The sequence below is a fragment of the Aquarana catesbeiana genome, linkage group LG06, assembly GCF_042186555.1.
Source record: "Aquarana catesbeiana isolate 2022-GZ linkage group LG06, ASM4218655v1, whole genome shotgun sequence".
Taxonomy (NCBI): Eukaryota; Metazoa; Chordata; class Amphibia; order Anura; family Ranidae; genus Aquarana; species Aquarana catesbeiana.
The window spans coordinates 190,462,239-190,487,295 of NC_133329.1; positions in this window are offsets into that span (position 1 = coordinate 190,462,239).

Here is a 25,057-nt window from a genome sequence, read left to right on the forward strand (position 1 = left end):
CCTGCCGTGTTCTCTACGTTTGTTTCTGTTACCGACCTTGGCGTGTTCTCTACTATTCCTGTCTGCTCGTGACCCTGACCTTTGGCGTGTCCCCGACTATCCCTGTTTGCCTGTGACCCTGAACCTTGGCGTGTACTCTGTTGTCCTTGTCTGCTTGTGGCCCTGACCTTGGCTTGCTCCTTTACTATCCCTATCCTCCTGTTGCCTACTGTGGGTGTGAGCTGGGGGACCCTGGGGGTCGCGACCTGGAGCCAGTTGCAGCACAGTCCATCCTCACCACTAGAGGCTCTGGTGAACACCTGCTGGCTCTTAGACTCCGCGTCCCAGGGAATCCTACGCTCTAACCCTGGTGGGATCCGTGTTGGTGTTCCAGAGGCCCTGCCTTCCTTACACCCGGACTCCCATCCGCAGCAGTCAGCTGTAGGGTCCACTGCCTTGCGGTGCACTCCTGATCCCAACGGTGTGCATCTGTCAGCTAGCCTCAAGGTGACCTGACAGTTTGATCAGCCATGGACCCGGCTGACGTGCAGCTTCCTGCAGCCGATCCATTGCAGGGCATAGTTTGCAGACTCGAGACCCAGGAATCTAATCAGACTCAGGTGATGCTATTCCTTAACCACTTACTTACAGGGCACTTAAACCCCCCTCCTATCCAGACCAATTTTCAGCTTTCAGCGCTGACGCACTTTGAATGACAATTGCGCGGTCATACAACACTGTACCCAAATGACATTTTTATCATTTTTTCAGCACAAATAAAGCTTTCTTTTGGTGGTATTTGATCACCTCTGTGGTTTTTACTTTCTGTTAAAAAAATGTAAAAAACTGAATTTAAAAAAAAAAAAAATTTTAATTTTTTTATATTTTGTTATAAAAAATTTAAAACGGGTAATTTTTCTCCTTCATTGATGTACGCTGATGAGGCGGCAGTGATGGGCACTGATAGGCTGCAGTGATGGGCACTGATGGGTGGCAGTGATGGGCAGCACTGGCAGGTGGCACTGATTGGCACTACAGGTGGGCATTGATAGGTGGTACTTGTTGGCATTGATAGGTGGCACTTGTGGGCACTGTTAGGTGGCACTGTGGGCACTGTTAGGTGGCACTTTTAGTGGGCACTGATGAGGCAGATGTGCCTCTTCCACTTCGGGACCGATGTCCCTGACATGTGAGCCGGTGATCGGCTTTTTTTTCTACTCGCGCTGTCAGCGTGAGTAAAAAAAAAAACGATTACCGATCTTTTGTTTACATCATGTGATCAGCTGTCCTTGGCTGACAGCTGATCACATGGTAAGGGGCCGGGACCGGCCCCGTACACGGATTGGTGATCAGCCGAGTCTCAGTGACTCGGTGATCACAGCGCGCCCGGCGCGCGCCCTGCAGGGCGTGCGCAGGGAGCGTGCACAGGGGAGGCCGTCATATGACGGCCTCCCGGGAATGTAGGTCCGCGCTGTGGCCGTCATTCGGCCATAGCGCGGATGTCTAGTGGTTAAGGATCTGGCTTTCCGCTTCGAGCAGCTCCAGGCTTCCTTGGGAGACCCGAACCTGCAGCTGCACCTATCGCACCTGTCGCAGCCACACATTCATATTTACTGCCAGCTCGGTCCCGTTTCTCTGGGGACTCCAAGGCCTGCAGGGGCTTCCTCAGCCAATGCACCATTAATTTTGAGCTCCATTCTCAAAACTTTCTGTCTGATCGGGCTAAGGTAGCCTATATCATTTCCCTCCTCTCTGGTGAAGCTTTAGCTTGGGCTGCCCCCCTGTGGGAGAAGAATGACCTGGAGGTTTCCAGCCTGTCTGACTTCTTGAAGCTTTTTCGTAATATCTTCGAGGAGCCAGCTCAGGTTTCTTCAGCGGCTAGTGCACTTTTACGCCTTCGCCAAGAACCTTGTTCAGTGGGACAATATGCACTTCAGTTCCGTATCCTCACAGCTGAATTGAGCTGGAACAATGAGGCCCTGGTCGCAACCTTTCTACATGGCCTCTCTGACCGAGTGAAGGATGAATTAGCAGGAAGAGCCATCCCCGCTGGTCTGGACGATGTAATTTCCTTGTGCAATCAGTTTGACATTCGTTTCCAGGAGAGGTCCCTAGAAAAAAGACGCCAGCACCCCCTAGGTCCCAGTCAGCCAGAACTCTTCCCCCGTCGCTCTGTGGAGCATCCTCTGCCTGCTGAGGAACCTATGCAGCTGGGCCGGACCAGACTAACCCCCCGAAGAACATGCTAGACGCAGAACTCTGGGCTTGTGTCTTTATTGTGGGGGCAAGGGTCATTTTCGTGACTCCTGCTCGCTTTGTCCGGGAAACGCTCGGCTCTAATACATTTGGAAGGTGGAGTATTGGACCCAGAAACATCACCTTCTCGTCTTCTTCTTCCGGTGTTCCTCCATGAAGGCCCTTCTCCCCAATCGGTCCTAGCATATCTGGACTCCGGGGCTGCCGGAAATTTTATGGACTGGACAACTGCTTCTTCTATGAAGCTTACCCTTTCTCCTCTCCCTACACCACTGGTAGTCTCGGCAATTGATGGCACTGTGCTCCCAGGGGGCCCTATACCTCCACCAGGAGTGGATTTCCTTCCTCATTCTACCCAAGGCCTCTTCTCCCATTGTATTGGGCCTTCCTTGGCTCCAGCTCCACTCTCCACATGTGGACTGGGTCTCTGGGCAGATCCTGGCTTGGGGTCCATTGTGTTTCTCGTCCTGTCTTCTCATGGTGGTCCTCAAGGAGAGACTTCCCATTGCTACCACATCCGTATCTTCTGATCTTCCCGCGGCATACAGCGATTACCGGGATGTGTTCTGTAAGAAGTCTGCTGAGGTGCTTCCTCCCCACAGATCTTTTGACTGTGCCATTGACCTTGTCCCTGGAGCAACTCTGCCCAGGGGTCGTACCTACCCTCTGTCCATTCCAGAGACCCAGGCCATGTCTGAGTATGTCGCCGAGAATCTGGAGAGAGGTTTCATCTGGAAATCCTCGTCTCCCGCATGAGCAGGGTTCTTTTTCGTTGCTAAAAAGGATGGTACCCTCAGACCCTGCATCGACTATCGAGGGTTAAACGCAATGACCATCAAAAAACGATACCCCTTACTTCTAATATCTGAGCTATTTGACAGGTTGAAGGGGGCTTCCATTCTCACCAAGTTGGATCTCAGAGGTGCATACAATCTCATTAGAATATGGGAAGGTGACGAATGGAAGACTGCGTTTAACACTAGGGAAGGGCATTACGAATACCTGGTTATGCCTTTTGGTTTGTGTAATGCTCCAGCTGTGTTCCAGAACTTTGTCAATGAAATCTTCAGGGATCTACTGTATCAGTTTGTTGTCATCTATCTGGATGACATTCTCATCTTTTCCGAAAATCTGCTTGCTCACAGAAACCATGTCCGCACCGTTCTTCAGCGCCTTAGAGAGAATAATCTCTATGCCAAGCTGGAGAAATGTTCCTTTGAATGTCCTGAAGTCCTGTTTCTGGGATGTTTTGTTTCTAGTTTGGGTCTTTGCATGGATCCCGGAAAGGTCTCGGCCATTACCAACTGGCCCCTTCCTGCTAGCCTCAGGGCCACACAGCGCTTTCTTGGCTTCACAAATTATTATAGGCAGTTCATAAGGAATTACTCTTCCATTGCCGCACCTATTATCGCTTTAACCAAGAAGGGTGCGAATGCCAAAGACTGGCCTTCTGAGGCTGTCTCTGCGTTTCATGATCTGAAACAGGCCTTTGTTTCTGGACCTCTCTTGAGGAGACCTAATCCTGGGGACCCATTTTTTATTGAAGTAGACGCTTCTTCGATGGGGGTGGGAGCTGTGCTTCTTCAGTCCTTTGAGATGAGACGTCAACCATGTGCGTTCTTCTCCAATAAATGTTCTCAGGCAGAGAGAAATTATGCCATTGGTGATCGGGAACTTCTCGCAATTAAATTGGCGTTGGAAGAGTGGCGTCATCTCTTGGAGGGTTCCCCTCACTCCATTACGATCTTTACTGATCACAAGAATCTACAATATCTACAGAATGCTAAACGTCTGAACCCCAGACAGGCCAGGTGGAGTCTCTTCTTTTCTAGTTTTAAATTCACGATTACGTACAAACCTGGTTCCTGCAACGGTCCGGCTTATGCGCTCTCTAGGTCATTTGACACTTTGGACGAGGAGTCCACCCCTGATCCTGAGCCGATTATTCCAACCTCATGCATTGTTGCCCATTCTACCACCCTGGAATCAAAAATTCCTCCTAGCAAGACCTTTGTTCCCACTGTTAGGTACCTGGTAGTAGAGCCTGACTTGTAGGAGAAGACCTCTCATACAACGCTGGTTCAGAAGTCACTGAAGTGGGGACAGTGGTCTCCTGAGCACAGTGGGGTAGGAGTGCCTGTTAAAGTAAGTCTCTGATGCTGAGATGAGGAAGAGTTCCCACCGGATGGCTGGACTGCAGATCTGGTAGAGACTGGAGGCAGCAGGCTGGAACACTGGAGATGCAGAGATCACTGGAGCTGAAGCTAAAGGTGCAACAGCAAGGAACAAACAGCAGGCACAAGCAAGGTCAGACAGTCCGGGTCAGCAGGTAGGTGAGACAGGCAATAACGGCAGGCAGAGGCAGAGTAGGTAGGCAGGCAGAGATCGGCAACGGTATCAGGCAGGAGCAGTAGAATAGTCAGGCAGGCCGGGTCGGATAGGAGCGGGACGGATGGTCAGACAAGCCGGGTCAATCAGGAATCAATCAATCAATCAGATGCAGGTTACAGAGATCACAGAGCTGAGACGAAGCAGCAATGTGCCAGAGGCACAGGGGAACTTTTATGCGCCCTTTGGCGCCAAAACGGTGCTAACGCAAATGCGCGCGCTCCCGTGCGTGCGCACCCGCGCCGCGCTGATGCCTGTAAACACCAGGATTCTGCTGTGGAGCTCGCACAGGAGCGCCCCGGCGCATAGGCGCATGCAAACGCCCAGGTCTGGCGCCGGCAGCTCCCTGACATTGCCCCCCCCAAGGGGCAGCCTCCGGATGCCCATAAGCCTTCTCTTCTCAGGGTGGGAAGAAAAATAGGCACAAACTAAACGCCTAGCGTGCACATTACTATTTGGTTCCCAGGAGTTACTTTCTGGGCCGTAGCCTTTCCATTTAATTAGGAATTGGGTTTGTCCCTGTCTTCTCCTGCAATCAAGGATAGCTTCAACCTCAAATTCCTCGCTGCCATCAATCAAAACAGGTTCAGGAGGTCTAGTTCCTCTACCAGGGAAGGGATCAGGTACAGCAGGTTTAAGCAGCGACACATGGAACACTGGGTGAATCTTAAGGGAATCGGGCAAGGTTAGTTCGTAAGAAACTTCATTAATTTTCCTCTTAACCGGAAAAGGTCCCATAAATCTAGGTGCCAACTTCTTAGAAGGACATGCCAATTTGATATTATTTGTAGAAAGCCATAGCTGGTCACCAAGCTGTAACTTCAACTCCCCTCTTCTTTTCCGGTCGAAGATTCTCTTACCGTCTGCCTGAGCCTTGGACACTGCTTCCTGCAACATCTGGTTGTTGTAACTGAGGAAATCCACCGTACTCTGTACTGCCGGAACTGAAGGAAGTCAGGTAGAAAAGTTAGATGGAAGCCATAATTGGCGAAAAAAGGGGATTGACCAGTGGCGGAATGTTTAGCATTATTGTAGGCAAATTCTGCCAAAGGCAGCAGGGATACCCAATCATCCTGTAAAGCATCTGATGTACTGCTCAAGGGTCTGATTGGTCCTCTCCGTCTGTCCGTTAGTCTGAGGATGATAGACGGAGGACAAGGCCAGTTTGATTTTTAAAGTTTCACACAGGGCTTTCCAAAAACGTGAGGTGAATTGTACCCCTCTATCAGAGATTATGTTTACAGGGACTCCATGAAGTCTGATGATCTCTTTGATGAATATGCGAGCTGTTTCCATAGCCGATGGAGTTCCTCTTAATGGGAGAAAATGGGCCATCTTGGTTAAACGGTCCACTACCACAAAGATGGCAGAGCACCCCTCAGAACATGACAGCTCTACAATAAAGTCCATAGAAATCATCTTCCAGGGTCTATCGGGCACAGGTAAAGGTTTTAACAAGTCCCAAGCTCGATTCCTGGATGTCTTATTCTGGGTACAGATAGGGCAGGAGCTGACATATTTTTCGCAGAAGTCTTTTAGATTGGGCCACCAGAATGTACGCTGCACCAATTCCAGGGTTTTGCAGACCCCAAAGTGACCTGCCAATGGGTGATCGTGAAGCAGCTTCAAGACCTTGACCCGAACCTCCTCAGGGACAAAAATTTGGCTTCCTCTTCAGAACAATCCATCTCTGTTAGTCAAGGTCATCCCTGTAGGCCTGGCTGATTCAGAGGTTGCTTCCTTAATCTGGGAGAGAAGATCTGTTTGCAGGAGTAGGAAATTGTTTGTAGGTAGGATGGTGTCAGGAGTAGATAAGTCCTTAGGGTTGTCATGCATTCGTGACAATGCGTCTGGTTTAATGTTTTTTGAGCCTGGCCGATAAGTAATGTGGAAGGAAAAACATGAAAAAAACAGGGCCCAGCGGGCTTGTGGAGGCTTTAGTCATTTAGCAGATCGCAGATATTCCAGGTTTTTATGGTCAGTGTAAATTAGTACTGGATGCATAGCCCCCTCCAACAGGTACCTCCACTCCTCTAGTGCAGTTTTAATAGCGAGAAGCTCTCGATCGCCAACATCATAGTTCCTCTCCGCAGGAGAGAGTTTTCGGGAGAGGAACCCCACAGGATGCATTACATATTTACTGCCTCTGCGTTGCGAAAGTATCGCACCTACCGCTATCTCAGAAGTGTCCACTTCCAAAATGATTGGTAAGGATGGTTCAGGATGGCTGAGGATAGGTGCTGAGGTGAATAGCCTCTTGATGTTCTCGAAAGCATCTTGGGCTAGTTGGTTCCAGGAAAAACGGGTATTCTGTTTGGTCAACTGCGTAATGGGTGCAATTATGGCTGAAAATCCCCATATAAACTTCCTATAAAAGTTTGCAAACCCGATAAACCGTTGGACCCCCTTCTTGTCCAGGGGTACTGGCCAGTCCAGAACAACTGAAACCTTCTGCGGGTCCATTTTGATGCCAGTTGATGAAATTATTAACCCCAGGAATTGAATGCTCTGTTGCTCGAATTCACATTTTTCCGCTTTTGCATAGAGTCTGTGTAAGCGGAGACGACCCAGTACCCGACGAACATGTTCTCGATGTAGATCCAGAGATTCTGAAAAGATCAAGATATCATCCAGATATGCGATCACGAACACATCTAGGAAGTCCCTGAGAACATCATTGATCAGGTGTTGGAAGGTCGCAGGGGCGTTGCAGAGTCCGAAGGGCATAACTAGGTATTCATAATGCCCGAATCGGGTCCGAAAGGCTGTTTTCCACTCGTGCCCTGCCCGGATACGGATCAAATTATAGGCCCCTCTTAGATCAAGTTTTGTAAAAATGACGGCAGTCCTTAATTTCTGGAATAATTCAGGTATCAGGGGTAGGGGATACTGATTCTTGACCTTGATTTTATTCAGTTCTCGGTAGTCTATACATGGGCGGAGAGACTTGTCTTTCTTAGCGACAAAGAATATTCCGGCACCAGCTGGGGAGGTGGAATGGCGAATGAACCCCTTGGCCAGGTTTTCATTTATGTATGCCTTTAGTACTTCTTGTTCCTTTTCTGATAGAGGAAAGATGCGTCCGAAAGGAATTTCAGATCCTGGTAACAGCTCGATGGGGCAATCGTAGGGACGATGAGGTGGAAGAGAGTCTGCCCCCTTTTTGCTGAAAACATCGATATATTCGTGGTAATGATTAGGTATGACCTGGCAATTTTTCTGGTCGGTGTCCAGACGAAGCAGAGTGGCAGAGTGGCTGAGGATCTTTCATCAAGCAATGTTCTTGACAGTAGGATGACAGGAATTTTACCTCTCCGGATGCCCAATGGATGTGTGGATTGTGTGCCTGCAGCCAGGGAATGCCCAGAATAATGGGAACATAGGAGAGGTGATGGCATCAAGGACCAGCAGTTCCTTATGTTGGGAAGAAGTGGTAGCAGGCAATGGCAGGGTCTCTTGCGTTACTTGTCCGGATCTGATGCGGGAGCCATCAGCTAGAAATACAGAGAGTTCATGGGTTTTGGTCCATAAAGGGATGTTATGTTGGCTGGCAAAAGTTAAATCGATAAAGCAGCTGCATGCCCCGGAGTCAATAATGGCGCTGACTGGAATTATCTCTTCTTGGAGCTGTAACGAGAGAGGAATGGCAAGGTGGGTAGAATTCGTAGATAAGGCAGAGAGACTGGCATGCACAGGAGATGGACACTTACTTATTTTAACTGGACAATTATGGACATAGTGCCCGGTTCCTCCGCAATAGAGACACAGATTAAGTTGCCGACGTCAGGCACGTTCTTCAGAAGACAGGGCAGGTCGCATCAATCCTAACTGCATCGGTTCGGAGGTGTCAGGCGTGACATGGGCAGTGTTCATACTGGGTGAGGGTAAGCAGCGTGCTGCAGGGACCGGAGCTCGTGCTGTTATCCAGGTCGGGCGGGTTTGTTGAACAGAGCGTTCAGATCGACGCTCTCGGAGGCGACGATCGATCTGAATAGTTAAGGAGATCAAGGCCTCAAGAGTATTTGGAACACCCACTCGAGCGAGTTCATCTTTTAGTCCTTCGGATAGACCCATGCGGAACTGGTGGCAGTAACCTAGTCAGTAACATAGTCCTCAGCGGGTCTGCGGCCTTGTTGGAGCCCGAACAGAGCTGATTCAGCTGTGGCAGTCTGTTGGGGGTCTTCATATAGTTGTGCCATGGCTTCAAAGAAAGATGACAAAGATTGGGTTAGGGCAGAGTCTCCTTCAAGTAACCGATGAGCCCAGGTCTGAGGTTCTCCTTGTAGGAGGGAGATTACAAATCCCACCTTGTTGACTTCCAGTGAGAAAATTCGGGGCTGTAGGGCAAAGAAGAGCTGGCAGGCATTGCGAAAAGCCTGGAACTTAGCCCGGTCTCCGGAGAATCTTTCAGGAATAGGAACCCTCGGTTCAGTTGGAAGCATCACAACTGAAGGGGCCGGAGCAGTCTGTGTTGGAGCTGCGGCTGAAGAGGAGACTGTAGGGTTAGACCCTGTAAGATTCTGAACTTGTCCTTCCAGTCTGTTGTAGTTATCCTGAAGAGATTGCACTGCTTGAGTGAGGGCCACCAGGTGTGTACATATCTCCTTCATTGGAGAGGTATCTCCTGCAGGCTCAGTCATGGCTGCTCCATACTGTTAGGTACCTGGTAGTAGAGCCTGACTTGTAGGAGAAGACCTCTCATACAACGCTGGTTCAGGAGCCACTGGAGTGGGGACAGTGGTCTCCTGAGCACAGTGGGGTAGGAGTGCCTGTTGAAGTAAGTCTCTGATGCTGAGATGAGGAAGAGATCCCACCGGGAGGGCTGGACTGCAGATCTGGTGGAGACTGGAGGCAGCAGGCTGGAACACTGGAGATGCAGAGATCACTGGAGCTGAAGCTGAAGGTGCAACAGCAAGGAACAAACAGCAGGCACAAGCAAGGTCAGACAGTCCAGGTCAGCAGGTAGGTGAGACAGGCAATAACGGCAGGCAGAGGCAGAGTAGGTAGGCAGGCAGAGATCGGCAACGGTATCAGGCAGGAGCAGTAGAATAGTCAGGCAGGCCGGGTCGGATAGGAGCGGGACGGATGGTCAGACAAGCCGGGTCAATCAGGAATCAATCAATCAGATGCAGGTTACAGAGATCACAGAGCTGAGATGAAGCAGCAATGTGCCAAAGGCACAGGGGAACATTTATGCGCCCTTTGGTGCCAAAACGGCGCTGACGCGAACGCGCGCCCGAGCGCCGCGCTGATGCCTGGAAACATCAGGATTCTGCTGTGGAGCTCGCACAGGAGCGCGCCGGCGCATAGGCGCATGCAAACGCCCAGGTCTGGCGCCGGCAGCTCCCTGACACCCACGGAGCTAAGATCCTTCCTTGGGGACAAGATTCCAAAGTGGCAGGTCATGCTGGGTTCCTCCGATCCTTCCTGCTCATCAGTCGTCTCTACTGGTGGCCTAACCTCCGCTCGGATGTTAAAGATTACATTAAGGCTTGTCATGTCTGTGCTCAGTCTAAATCTTCCACACAAGCTCCTGCTGGTTTTCTCATGCCCTTTCCCATTCCTAAGGAGCCCTGGTCTCACATCGCCATGGATTTTATCACCGATCTTCCACTGTCGGAGAATAATACAGCCATTTGGGTGGTAATCGATCGGTTCTCCAAGATGGCTCTTTTTGTTCCTCTTCCTGGTCTCCCTTCTGCCTCTGCCTTGGTTCCAATTTTTGTACGAGAGATTTTCCGCCTTCATGGTGTTCCTTCTCATTTCGTTTCGGACAGCGGTGTTCAGTTTACGTCCCGTTTTTGGAGAGCCTTTTGCAAATTCCTCAACATTACCTTGGATTTTACCTCTTATTACCATCCCCAATCCAATGGCCAGACTGAGAGGGTTAATCAGGAGTTGGAGGTCTTTCTCCGTACCTTGGTCTCGGCTCATCACGATGATTGGGCATCACTACTCCCGTGGGCAGAGTTCTCCCACAATAATCATGTCAACGTCAGTTCTCAGAAAACACCCTTTATCACTGTTTATGGAAGACATCCTCAACTCCCTCTTCCTATGACCTGTTCTTCCGACATTCCAGCCTTGGCTACTGTTCAGGAATTATTCAATTCCATGTGGGCTGACGTTCATGATTACCTCCAGAAAGCTGCCAACAAATTCAAGAGTTTTGCTGACCGTCGCAGGCGTAAGCCGCCTTCTCTTCAGCCAGGAGACAAAGTCTGGATCTCCACCAGGAACATCAAACTCCGGGTTCCTTCTCTCAAATTTGCCCCAAGATTCATTGGTCCGTACACCATAACTTGTAAACTGAATCCGGTTTGTTTCAAGCTCCAGATTCCCAAAAGCCTCAAAATCTCTAACTCCTTCCATGTTGCCCTTCTGAAGCCTTTAGTCCTCAATAAGTTCTCTCGTCCTCTCTCTACCGCAGCACCGGTCTCTGAGGATAATCAGGAGTACGAGGTTAGCCAAATTTTGGATTCCCGACTCTGTAGAGGCATTCTCCAGTACCTCGTGCATTGGAAGGGGTTTGGTCCTGAGGAGAGGTCGTGGATCACGGCTTCTGAGGTCTTTGCGCCTCGTCTGTTGAGGAAGTTTCATTTGAAGTTCCCCTCTAAACCTGGTCCCAGGCGGGGAAGGGGGAGGCCTCGTAAGAGGGGGGGCACTGTCATGGTTATGCAATAGAGTTGTCTGTCAGCTTACCTGTCTCCATGTGTTCATCTCTAAAGATCAGCTGTCTCTCACCTGACTGCTTTTATTAACTCTCCTCTAGCATGGCTCCACCCTAGCTCCTATCAGAGAACTCTATATTGACCTCTGCAATGCAGGCCAGCCCTGCTGATCAACCTTTGTGTGTTTGGCTTCCTGTTCCTGCCTGCCGTGTGCTCTACGTTTGTTTCTGTTACCGACCTTGGCGTGTTCTCTACTATTCCTGTCTGCTCGTGACCCTGACCTTTGGTGTGTCCCCGACTATCCCTTTTGCCTGTGACCCTGAACCTTGTCGTGTACTCTGTTGTCCTTGTCTGCTTGTGGCCCTCACCTTGGCTTACTCCTTTACTATCCCTATCCTCCTGTTGCCTACTGTGGGTGTGAGCTGGGGGACCCTGGGGGTCGCGACCTGGAGCCAGTTGCAGCCCAGTCCATCCTCACCACTAGAGGCTCTGGTGAACACCTGCTGGCTCTTAGACTCCGCGCCCCAGGGAATCCTACGCTCTAACCCCAGTGGGATCCGTGTTGGTGTTCCAGCGGCCCTGCCTTCCTTACACCCGGACTCCCATCCGCAGCAGTCAGCCATAGGGTCCACTGCCTTTTGGTGCACTCCTGATCCCAACGGTGTGCAACTGTCACCTAGCCTCAAGGTGATCTGACAGACGGGCATAGTAGGACGTTGGATTATTTAAAATAAATTGCTGTGCATAAAGGTTGCACTGGGCCACAATATTGATAGCATGTCCTCAGTAAAAATTAAATCAAAAACATTTATTGGGGAAAAATTCTCTGTGTCCACCTGGACTCCTGGCTGGGCAGTGAAAGGGGGAATGTTGGCTTCTCCTGAATTAGGAGGAAGCCACAAGGGGTTCTGCAGGGCATAGGGAAGGCTGGCATGGGTCCTTGGCCTTTCTTGCCGAGGTACTGTGGTGCTGGTGGATGGTACTGCTGTGCTGGTGGATGGCACTCCTGTGCTGGTGGATGGCACTATGATGCTGGTGGATGGCACTGCGGTGCTGGTGGATGCCACTGCCTCCTCACCAGAACGCCTTAGTTTGGCAGGCCGAATATCTTCCTCCTCTGAGTCACTCAGTGTTCCACTACTGAGGACTGCCTCATAATTTATGTCCGACTCAGAATCGGAGTCTGAAAGGGAATTTGAAAAAGAGAGCTTCCCGTTGCTCTCGTCGGCCTGGGAAAGTATTTGGAACGCCTCCTCGGTGGAAAAGCATCTTTTGGACATGGTTGCTGGTGGTGATGCGACTACACAGGTGTGTGCTAAGCCTGCACTGATGAGCACAGATGGGCACTGAGGTGGCACAGAGGGGCACTGATGAGGTGGAACAGATGTGCACTGATGAGGTGGAACAGATGTGCACTGATGTGGTGGCACAGGTGGGCACTGATGAGGCGGCACAGGTGGGCACTGATTGGCACAGGTGGGCACTGATTGGCACAGGTGGGCACTGATGAGGTGGAACAGATGTGCACTGATGAGGTGGAACAGATGTGCACTGATGAGGCGGAACAGATGGGCACTGATTGGCACAGGTGGGCACTGATGAGGTGGCACAGGTAGGCACTGAGGCAGAACAGATGTGCACTGAGATGGCACAGATGTGCACTGATGAGGTGGCACAGATGAGGTGGCACAGCTGGGCACAGATGAGGCGACACCGATGGGGCGGCACAGATGGAGCGGCACAGGTGGGCACTGATGAGGTGGCACATATGGGCACTAATGAAGCGGCACAGATGGCCACTGATTGATTGCACAGATGTGCACTGAGGCAGCACAGATGGGCACTGATTGGCACAGGTGGGCACTGATGAGGTGGCACAGGTGGGCACTGATGAGGTGGAACAGGTGGGCACTGATTGTGAAGATGTGCAAATGGACACTGATCACCGATGGCAGACAGGTGGGCACCGATTGGCACAGGCAGGCACCGATTTGCACAGGTGGGCACTGTACTGACGGGGCACTGTACTGATGGGGCACTGTAAAACGTTTTTGTAACTCACAAATCGCTGACAGATTCTCCCTCTCCTCACACGCTGTCTCTATGTGAGGAGAGAGAGCCGGCAATGAGAGATGATCTCATATGTTTACATTTGAGATCATCGCTTATTGGCCATCGTGATCGCGCTGTAAATGGTCGCTGTGATTGGCCATTTACAGCCATCTGTGATCGGCTGTGTCCAAGGGACATGGCCAACACAGAATTTCCCCCGATGCGCGCTCGTGAGTGTGCACGGGGAGCGAGGAAAGGGGAAGCCGTCATATGACGGCCTCCCGGGAATTGACATCCGCGCTGTAGCCGTCATTCGGCTATGGCCGGATGTCAAGTAGTTAAAGGGTAACTCCACACTACATTCTCCAATGCTCTTGTCTCCCCCTCTAATCCCTTGTATTTCCATGGGCTAACGTTTGCTTTTAAAGGGGAACTCCACACTCCAATGCTCTTGTCCTCCCCCCCCCCCCTCTAATCCCTTGGATTTCCATGGGCTAGCTTTTGCTTTTAAATGGGAACTCTACACTCCACTCCATTCTCAAAAGGCTGTGAGCTGCCTTCACCAATCCAAACCACATCCTTTTTCAGAGCATAAAACAGGGCCAGCTAGGAAAAGGGCGAGAAGAGCGAGCGCCCAATCCCCTCCTGAACCATACAAGGCCACATGCACTCAACAGAGCTGGCTGCCTTTGGGGCATGTTGGGCTCAGCCCAATACCAACCACAAAGCACCTTGTACCCACTAGTTTAAAGGGGCTTTCCACATTCCGTAAGCCCCCTGTCTGCAGCCCCCCACAAACACAGCCTAGGGTTGAGTGGAAGAGGGCCTTGTCCCCCTGAATATGGGAACAAGGTGGTTGATTTTTGGGGTGCCAGAGCCCCTCCTGCCCCCAAGCATCCACCCCCCTTTTATGGGCTGGCTTGCTGTGTGTTTATGCTAGGGGTTTGTTAGTGTGTGGGAGGGGCACAATATTTTTTTAGTTTGGGGAGGTATTTTTCACGTGGGGGGTTCTCATTTTAAGCCTTAACAGACCCAAATGGCCTTGTATGTAGGGCTGCAACTAACGATTAGTTTCATAATCGATAATACCAATAATAGTTGGCCGATTATTGTTTCGATAAATCAAATAATCGGTTAATAAACTTAAAAAAAGTGTAGTGTATAATTTAGTTAATATGTAAAGTTTAAAAAAAGGCAATTTATTCTTAAATATATCTATGCAGTGGTAAATATAAATAACCAACTATATGGTTAGGGAGCAAAATATCTAATCCACTCTGAGAATAACAGACAGAAGAGATATACTGTACATACTATTAGAGGAGAGATATACTGTATATACTATTAGAAGAGATATACTGTATATACTATTAGAGGAGATATACTGTATATACTATTTGTCAGGGCTGGCTCAGCCCTTCCTTCTCTGAGCAGGCCGCTCAGCTGTCGGCTAATTGCCAGCTCTCATCTCTCTCCACAGTTACCCAGCTATTGTGAATCTGCTCGTCAGTCCCGCCTACTCTCCAGCTCACTTCATTCCTGCCTTCGCCTTGGTCACATCACAAGAAACCATCTCCTGCGTTCCTGTTTAAAGACTGGCTTTGCTGACATCCCTTCTGGCTCCTTATCCTGCTTGCTGTTCCTCTACTTGGATCCCTGACTTCTGGCCTGGCTGATTACCCGATCTGGTTACTGAACTCTGGTTTGGCTGATTACCCAATCTGATTACTGAACTCTGGCTTGGCTGACTTCCCGATCCAGTTACTGGACTCTGGCTATGCTTTGACTACGCTTACTCTATTTACCTTTTTTTTTTTTATTAATAAACAAGTGTGATTTTACTGTATTTCTGTCTCGGTCTGGTTCATGGTTACTGACACTATTAGAGGAGATATACTGTATATACTATTAGAGGAGATATACTGTATATACTATTAGAGGAGATATACTGTATATACTATTAGAGGAGAGATATACTGTATATACGATTAGAGGATATACACTGTATATACTATTAAAGGGTGAATCTGGTAAATATCATCAGACTCAGAGATCAAATATTTTTATTTAAAAAACAAACAATGTCTTCCTTCAAAAAAAATGTAATTTTAAGAACGTTCGTTTGATTTTCTAATCGTTAGTGGAGTCAAATCGACGTTCATTTTCAACCAAAGTGATGGGTAAATTTGGAAATAGAAAATTTCTTGGTCAAATGAATTTTCAGACAGTGTATGTGGTTTTCGTAACAGAATGTTAAAAACAAGTGAAAATTTCAAACAACATTCTTTCATTCAGCGAATGTATAAAGATTTTTCAACTGAATATTCTCATCTGAAAATTGATCCATGTGGCCAGCATAAGGCTGGGTACACACCTATGCAGTTTGCTTTTGATCCGTTTCTGCAGTGCTTTTTGCTGTGCGTCTTGATTTTTGCGCATGTTATTTTGCTGCGATTTGCATTTTTGCATTTTTTTTGGCCAATTTGTTGTTGGGCAGATTAAAAAACACAAATTGCTGCAAAAACGCATTACATGCTTTTCTGCAGCTTCTCCATTAAGTATATTGAACCAAAAAAAGCACAGTTTTGCCTTAAAAAGGGTCCCTGACCCTTTCCAAATACGCAGCGGCTGAAAAAAGCATAGATGTGAACGTGTCCCATAGGAAACCGTGTAAATGACCTGTAGTGCGTTTCTGCAAAAAGCACCAAAAAACACATAGGTGTGAATCAGGCCTAAGACATTTAGTAACATAGTGGGGTTAAAAAACAAAAATTAGCCCTTTATAGTACAAAAAAAGCAGATAATCTCTACTGTAACTGGTTAATTTTTTTACTATAGAACTGTGAAAGTAATATTTACAGTAGCGATTATTTGCTCTTTTTGTACTATAAAGGGCTCATTTTAGTTTTTTTAAAACCCATTATGTTACTGGCCGATTAATCAATTATGAAAATCGTAATCGATCAATTTCATAATCGATTAGTTGTCGATTGATCGATTAGTTGTTTCAGCCCTGCTTGTATGTATTGGGGGGGCAGGCTATATTTTTGTTTTGGGTTAAAATCTTGCAGCTGCAATGTAGATTTGTAAGTTTTCTCTAAAGCCGTACATCTTTGAAGCAGAATTTTGGATACATGCTACAGATGCACCACTTTACAGGCAGAGTAAGCCCCCCCCCCCCCCAAGTTCCTAGCTTTTAAGCAATTTTGCATATTTAACGACAGTTCTCCTTGTTTCGTTTTTGGGGTTGTCCAAATTGGTGACATTGATATATGTCCCTTAGGGTGGGACCTGGGCCCCATATCCATTTGGAGGCCAATAACTAGAATATAAGCCAGCAGAGTGAGGACTAGCAAAATTAAAAAGTCAGTTTCCATAGACTGCTATGGTATTTGTTGTATATCTTTTGCCCATGTTAGGCTCCTTGTTTGTCCCCCCTGAACCGGGGGGTGTTTGTCCCATCTGCAATTTTGTAGCATGCTGGATAATGTGCTTAATTTAGGGGGGTGGCTTATTTTGTGCTAGCTGCATTTGGGTTGGTCTGGGCATGCTCATGGACTTTGTTTTTTTTTTTTTTTGCTGTGTGTGTGTGTGTGTGTGTGTATTTGGGTGTCCTTATAAAGTTTGTTTGTTATGTCTTTGCAAAACAGATGTGTTTTAGAGCAAGTCTTTTTTACTTTTGTTTATTTTTGTGGGAGATATTTTTCCGTGAAATGTTTTTGATGTTGTCAATGTGTGTTGTTTGTAGGTTATTAGTTTCACTTTGATTTAATTGTCTGTTCTGCATTATTTTGCAAAATCTTCCTCAAGATGTTGTGACTAATAAATGTTTAAATCCTTAAGAGACTGTCCGTTTGTGGGCACAGTCCTTTTAACTCCTGTTGATTTCCTCTGCAAAATGGTCAGACCTCAAAACCATATTCTGTTAGTGTCTCAAATTAACATACATGTATTTTTTGCTTTCCTTGCTCTTTTGTCACGTACCTGGTGATGAGCCCGGAATGCAGAAAGAGACCTCTCTTGCGTCCCTGACTCGCGGCCCCTGATAGAGGGAACAGGGAGCATGGGAGTCTAAGGTAGCACGAGTGCCTGGCAGGATCAACAGCCGGTGGATGGATCAGGAAGCTTTGAAGAAACCGTAACAGAATCAGCAGATCTTGGCAGCAGGAAACAGGAACCACCTGGAACCAGGAACACGCAGGAGCAGGTAAGTAGCACTGAATGCGATGCACAGAGTCAGGCAAGCCGGGTCAAACCAGACAGACAGTGCATGTACAGATGCAGCAGACAGGGACGGAGTCACAGGGCAGGCCGGGTCGGTAACAGGCAGGCACGGATGGACCAGAGGATAAGGCAGAAGCAGAGTCGTAGACAAGCTGGAGGTCAGGGGCAGGCAGCAGGCAGGGAAGGTCTCAGGTCAAGCCGGGTAAACACTGGATCAGATCAGGTCAAATAAGTAAGGCACAGGAATGCTGTAGATCAGGCAGCACTTGTCTGAGGGAAGAGCTGTGTTTAAATAGCCCGCCTGGCGCCAATGGCTGTGCGCGTGTGTGCTCCCGCGCACACGCACGTGCCCAGATGCCCGAAGGTGTGCACAAGCAGGTGAGGGACCACTGTTTCTAGCCAGTCTTTCCTGACATTGCCCCCCCCCAATGAGCAGCCTCCGGATGCCCAACCGGGCCATCTTTTCAGGATGGGACCTCTTGAAGGACTGGATCAGATTCCTGGCATGGATGTTACCTTCAGGCTCCCAAGAGTTTTCCTCGGGACCGTACCCCTTCCACTTAATGAGGTACTGAACATGGTTTTTCCTCTTCCTGCAGTCCATTATTGCCTCTACTTCAAACTCTTCCTCACCATCAACTACTATAGGAGCGGGGGGACCTGTGGCTCGTCCTGGGAGGGGATTGGAAATAGCAGGCTTTAAGACAGAAACATGAAAAACGGGGTGTACACGAAGTGATTCTATCAGTTCTAGCTTGTAGGCCACCTCAATGATTCTTCTCTTTACTGGGAAGGGACCCAAAAATGTAGGGCCCAATTTCTTTGAAGGGCAAGCAAGTCAAATATTAATTGTAGACAGCCACCTGGTCTCCCGGTTCCAGAATCAATTTCCCCCGTCTCTTCTTATCAAAAGTCTCTTTGTTAAGGCTTTGTGCTCAGGTCATAGTCTCTTGCAGCAATTTATTATTCGTACTGAAAAAATCCACAGTCTTGGTAACAGCTGGTACAGAACTTTTGGAAACAGAGTTGGGCAGGAATGATGGGTGATAACCATAATTGGCAAAGAACGGGGTCTGCTTAGTGGTAGAGTGGGTGGAATTGTTATAGGCGAACTCGGCCAATGGCAACAGAGAGGACCAGTCCTCCTGGGAGAAGGAGGAAAAACAGCAGAGGTACTGCTCGAGAGTCTGGTTAGTCCTCTCTGTTTGCCCATTCGTTTGAGGGTGGTAAGCAGAAGAAAAGGATAACTCGATACCAAGGGAACTGCATAGGGCTCTCCAGAACCGAGAGGTAAATTGAACCCCCCCTATCCGAAATTATGTTGGCTGGAACTCCATGAAGTCTGACAATTTCCCTGATAAAAACTTGTGCAGTTTCAGGTGCCGAGGGTGTTCGTTTCAAGGGCATGAAATGTGCCATCTTGGACAGCCAATCCACTACTATGAAAATGGCAGTATGGCCTTCCGGGGGGGGGGGGGGGGGGGGGCTCAACAATAAAGTCCATGGAGATTGATTTCCAAGGTCTCTCTGGGGCAGGCAAAGGTTTGAGCAACCCCCAAGCCCTGGTTCTATTACTCTTGTTGCGAGTACAGATAGTACCAGACGTATCTCTTTCAGTCCTTTGCGACTTGTGGCCACCAGAATGAGCGTTGCACAACATCAGAAGTTTTGGATGCACCGAAGTGCCCGGCTAGTACATGATCGTGGCAGAATTCAAGTATGGTAACCTGGAGACTTTCTGGAACAAACATTTTGCCATTGAGCCAGAACAGACCATTTTTCGCTAGAAACCCTGCTTCTGCAGGAGGGGGACTTCCAACGGAAGTTTGCTTAATCCGGCCTAATAGATCTTCTTGTAATAAGAGAAAGTTTTCAGCCGGCAGGATAGTATCTGGAGAAGTAGATACTTTGGGGTCGTTGAACATACGGGACAAGGCGTCCAGTTTCGTGTTCTTTGTCCCAGGTCTGTAGGTGACCTGGAAAAGAATAGCGCCCACCTGGCTTGGCACGGTTTCAGCCTTCTTGCAGATTTCAAGTATTCCAGGTTCTTGTGGTCAGTATAGATTAGAATCAGGTGGGCTGCTCCCTCCAGAAGGTACTGCCATTCCTCCAAAGTTGCCTTTATTGCTAACAGTTATCGGTCCCCCACATCATAGTTTCTTTCAGGAGCAGTTAGCTTGCGTGAAAAAAAAGCAATGGGAAATAGAAGAGCCTTGGGACCTTGTCGCTGTAAGAGTACTGCCCCGACAGCGACTTCAGATGCATCGACTTCCAAGACAAACGGGAGAGCCGGGTCAGGGTGTTTCAGCACAGAAGCAGAAGTAAAAAGTCCTTTAAGGGTAACAAAAGCAGTCTGGGCTTCGAGAGTCCAGTGGAACTGAACTCCCTGCTTGGTCAGCTGAGTAATAGGGGAAATGATGGCCGAAAATCCTTTAATACATTTTCGATAAAAGTTCGAAAAACCCACAAACCGCTGAACCCCCTTCTTATCCACAGGGACAGGCCACTCAAGGATAGCGGAAATCTTTTGGAGGTCCATATTTATGCCTTCAACTGAAATAATAAGTCCCAAAAACTGTATGCTCCTTTGTTCAAATTCACATTTTTCAGGCTTTGCATATAAACCATGTTGTAGGAGTCATCCTAGCACACACTTGACGTGTTGGCGATGGCTGTCAATGGAAGCGGAAAAGATCAAGATGTCATCCAAGTAGGTGATGACAAATAAGTCCAGGTAGTCTCGGAAGATGTCATTTATAAAATGTTGGAAGGTGGCAGGGGCATTTCAGAGCCCAAATGGCATCATAAGATATTCGAAATGTCCGAATCGGGTGCGAAAGGCCGTCTTCCATTCATCGCCTTTCCTAATGCGAACCAAGTTATAGGCCCCTCGAAAGTCTAATTTGGTAAAGATGACTGCTGAACCAAGTCTCTGGAAGAGTTTGGGTACCAAAGGGAGAGGGTAACGGTTCTTTATGGCCACCTTATTAAAGTGGTGTTCCGGCCGAAATTACACTTTTTAAATAAAAATACCCCTATAATACACAAGCTTAATGTGTTCTAGTAAAGTTAATCTGTAAACTAAGGCCCCTTTTGTTAGGTTATTATAGCATTTTGAAAGTTTATAAACTAGCAGCAGACTGTGACCATCTTAAGTGTGGGCATCTGAAGCCAGACTGTATTTCTTCCTGGATTTCATCCTTGCAGATCTCGCACATGCTCAGTGCTGCACAAGCAGTGTAATAGGTTTCAGGTCAGGTTTCCATAGCAACGGCAGTGTCAGAGGAAGTTGCGGCCCCTTATCTATGCAAACCTCCCCTCCCCTGGAGGGAGGCCTCCAGGAACCAGGAAATATACTGCATGTACAAGGAACATTATTCAAGAAATATATATATCTCTTGTTATATATTTATCTTGTTCTGTGTGTGTGTGTACACACACACACACACACACACGGCGGCTACTTTTTTCTGTACAGCTTTTCAAAAAAATAATAATAATCTCAGCAACACAATTCATTTATGCATCTAGATGTATTGAAGACGACTTTATGACGTTCAAACTGCGCATATTAAAAATGTAGAAAAATAGGGCTTGTGTTTTGGTGGGATGGGATGGTGGGAGTATTTAAAAAACTGCTTATTTACAACTATTGGCACAAACAACTTTTGTTACATAGATAATTGTGTTAAAATTGGGAAAATATTCCCCCATCACATCGCATCACCCCCCACCAAATCGCATCGCCCCCAGCAAATCACATCGCCCCAGTACATCGCATCGTCCCCGCACATCGCATCAGCACATTGCATCGCATTGCCCCCAGCACATCGAATCGCTTTAACACATCGAATCGCCTCGCCCCAGCATATCGCATCGCATTGCCCCCAGCATAGTTGCCAACATTGTAAAAAAAAAATGTGGGACACTTTTGTGGCTGTAGGCGGAGCTGTCCAATAATTAGGGGGTGGGGCATTCGTCAGCAGGCGTGGCCTAGCAAAAATAGACAAGTGCGGTGCGCGAAGCGAAAAATGGGCGTGGCTTACGTGAAATTGTGGGCGTGACTTAAATGGGCGTGGCTCTAGAGGGCGTGGTTAGAGTCTGAAATGAATGAGGGATGGAGAGGGGGAGAGAGGGGGAGAGAGGGGGAGAGAGAGGGAAATGACGGGACAGCAGCCCCAGATCCTACACAATAGAAATATGTGTATTCTGGAAAGTTTAACAATCAGCAGATAAAGATACTCCAAACACCTGGTGTTAGCACTTCAATCATCCCGGCACCATGGTTGTTATGGTGTCAGGATGATTGAAGCGCATTATTTCTATTATTATATTGTAATATAAAATGAAATCATTCAACTCACCATAATGCAGAATCAGTGGGATCCCTGAGCGTGTCACCAGCCACGTCGCCTGCCACCAGCCGTCCGTCCTTGCTTCAGATGTCCGAGCAGAGTCCGTCCTTGCATCAGATGTCCCCAGCGGAGCCCCCCCTCACACCAGGAGTCCCCGGCGGAGCCCCCCCTCACACCAGGAGTCCCCGGCGGAGCCCCCCCTCACACCAGGAGTCCCCGGCGGAGCCCCCCCTCACACCAGGAGTCCCTGGCGGAGCCCCCCTCACACCAGGAGTCCCCGGCAGAGCCCCCCCTCACACCAGGAGTCCCCGGCGGAGCCCCCCCTCACATCAGGGGTCCCCGGCGGAGCCCCCCCTCACATCAGGTGTCCCCGGCGGAGCCCCCCCTCACATCAGGAGTCCCCGGCGGAGCCCCCCCTCACATCAGGAGTCCCCGGCGGAGCCCCCCCTCACATCAGGAGTCCCCGGCGGAGCCCCCCCTCACATCAGGTGTCCCCGGCGGAGCCCCCCCTCACATCAGGAGTCCCCGGCGGAGCCCCCCTCACATCAGGAGTCCCCGGCGGAGCCCCCCCTCACAATCAGGAGTCCCCGCGGAGCTCCCCCTCACATCAGGAGTCCCCGGCAGAGCCCCCCCTCACATCAGGAGTCCCCGGCGGAGCCCCCCCTCACAATCAGGTGTCCCCGGTGCAGCTCCCCCTCACATCAGGAGTCCCCGGCGGAGCCCCCCCTCACATCAGGAGTCCCCGGTGGAGCTCCCCCTCACATCAGGAGTCCCCGGCGGAGCCCCCCCTCACATCAGGAGTCCCCCCTCACATCAGGAGTCCCCGGCGGAGCCCCCCTCACATCAGGTGTCCCCGGCGGAGCCCCCCCTCACATCAGGAGTCCCCGGCGGAGCCCCCCCTCACATCAGGAGTCCCCGGCGGAGCCCCCCCTCACATCAGGAGTCCCCGGCGGAGCCCCCCCTCACATCAGGAGTCCCCGGCGGAGCTCCCCCTCACATCAGGTGTCCCCGGCGGAGCCCCCCTCACATCAGGAGTCCCCGGCGGAACCCCCCCTCACATCAGGAGTCCCCGGCGGAGCCCCCCCTCACAATCAGGAGTCGCAGGTGGAGCTCCCCCTCACATCAGGAGTCCCCGGCGGAGCCCCCCCTCACATCAGGAGTCCCCGGCGGAGCCCCCCCTCACAATCAGGAGTCCCCGGTGGAGCTCCCCCTCACATCAGGAGTCCCCGGCGGAGCCCCCCCTCACATCAGGAGTCCCCGGTGGAGCTCCCCCTCACATCAGGAGTCCCCGGCGGAGCCCCCCCTCACATCAGGAGTCCCCCCTCACATCAGGTGTCCCTGGCGGAGCCCCCCCTCACATCAGGTGTCCCCGGCGGAGCCCCCCCTCACAATCAGGAGTCCCCCCTCACATTAGGAGTCCCCGGCGGAGCCCCCCTCACATCAGGTGTCCCCGGCGGAGCCCCCCCCTCACAATCAGGAGTCCCCCCTCACATCAGGAGTCCCCGGCGGAGCCCCCCTCACATCAGGTGTCCCCGGCAGAGCTCCCCCTCACATCAGGCGTCCCCGGCGGAGCCCCCCCTCACATCAGGTGTCCCCGGCGGAGCTCCCCCTCACATTAGGAGTCCCCAGTGCCCCCCCTCACATCAGGTGTCCCCAGTGCCCCCCCCTCACATCAGGTGTCCCCAGTGCCCCCCCCTCACATCAGGTGTCCCCAGTGCCCCTCCCACTCACATCAGGTGTCCCCAGTGCCCCCCCCCACTCACATCAGGTGTCCCCAGTGCCCCCCCCACTCACATCAGGTGTCCCCAGTGCCCCCCCCACTAACATCAGGTGTCCCCAGTGCCCCCCCTCACATCAGGTGTCCCCAGTGCCCCCCCCTCACATCAGGTGTCCCCAGTGCCCCCCCCACTCACATCAGGTGTCCCCAGTGCCCCCCCCCTCACATCAGGTGTCCCCAGTGCCCCCCCCTCACATCAGGTGTCCCCAGTGCCCCTCCCACTCACATCAGGTGTCCCCAGTGCCCCCCCCCACTCACATCAGGTGTCCCCAGTGCCCCCCCCACTCACATCAGGTGTCCCCAGTGCCCCCCCCACTAACATCAGGTGTCCCCAGTGCCCCCCCTCACATCAGGTGTCCCCAGTGCCCCCCCCTCACATCAGGTGTCCCCAGTGCCCCCCCCACTCACATCAGGTGTCCCCAGTGCCCCCCCCACTCACATCAGGTGTCCCCAGTGCCCCCCCCCACTCACATCAGGTGTCCCCAGTGCCCCCCCCACTCACATCAGGTGTCCCCAGTGCCCACTCACATCAGGTGTCCCCAGTGCCCCCCCCACTCACATCAAGTGTCGCACAGCGGTGCGCGCGCTCCCCCCCCACCTCAGAGGTGTGTCCGCAGCATGGCTAGAACCCCCGCCCCTTTCCATATCCAGACAGGCATAATATATATTAGTATATATAAAGCATAATATGAGAGAGAGAGAGAGAGAGAGAGAATAGCGAACAAGAGAAGAGTGAGTGAGAGAAGAGCAAGCGAGAGAGATATAGAAAGACAAGAGCGAGCGAGTGAAGAGCAAGAGAGAGAGAGAGAAAGAAATAGAGAAGAGTGAGCTAGTGAGTGAAGAGCGAGCGCGTGAAATAGAATGAGGAGAGAGAGAGAGAAATAGAGAAGAGTGAGCTAGTGAAAAGTAAGCGAGCAAGAGAAGAGCAAGCGAGGAGAGAGAGGCAGAAATAGAAAAAGAGAAGAGTGAGCAAGTGAAGAGCAAGAGAGAGAGAGAGAAATAGAGAAGAGTGAGCAAGTGAAGAGCGAGAGAGAGAAGAGAGAGGGAGAGAGAGAAATAGAGAAGAGTGAGCTAGTGAAGAGCGAGCGAGAGAAAGAGAAATAGGAGCGAGAGAGAAATAGAGAAGAGTGAGCTAGTGAGTGAAGAGCGAGCGCGTGAAATAGAATGAGGAGAGAGAGAGAGAAATAGAGAAAAGTGAGCTAGTGAAAAGTAAGCGAGCAAGAGAAGAGCAAGCGAGGAGAGAGAGGCAGAAATAGAAAAAGAGAAGAGTGAGCAAGTGAAAAGAGCGAACAAACATCCTGGATGGCTTAACTCCAATGTAAAAATGCATATAAAAGCAAAGGAGAAGGCCTTCA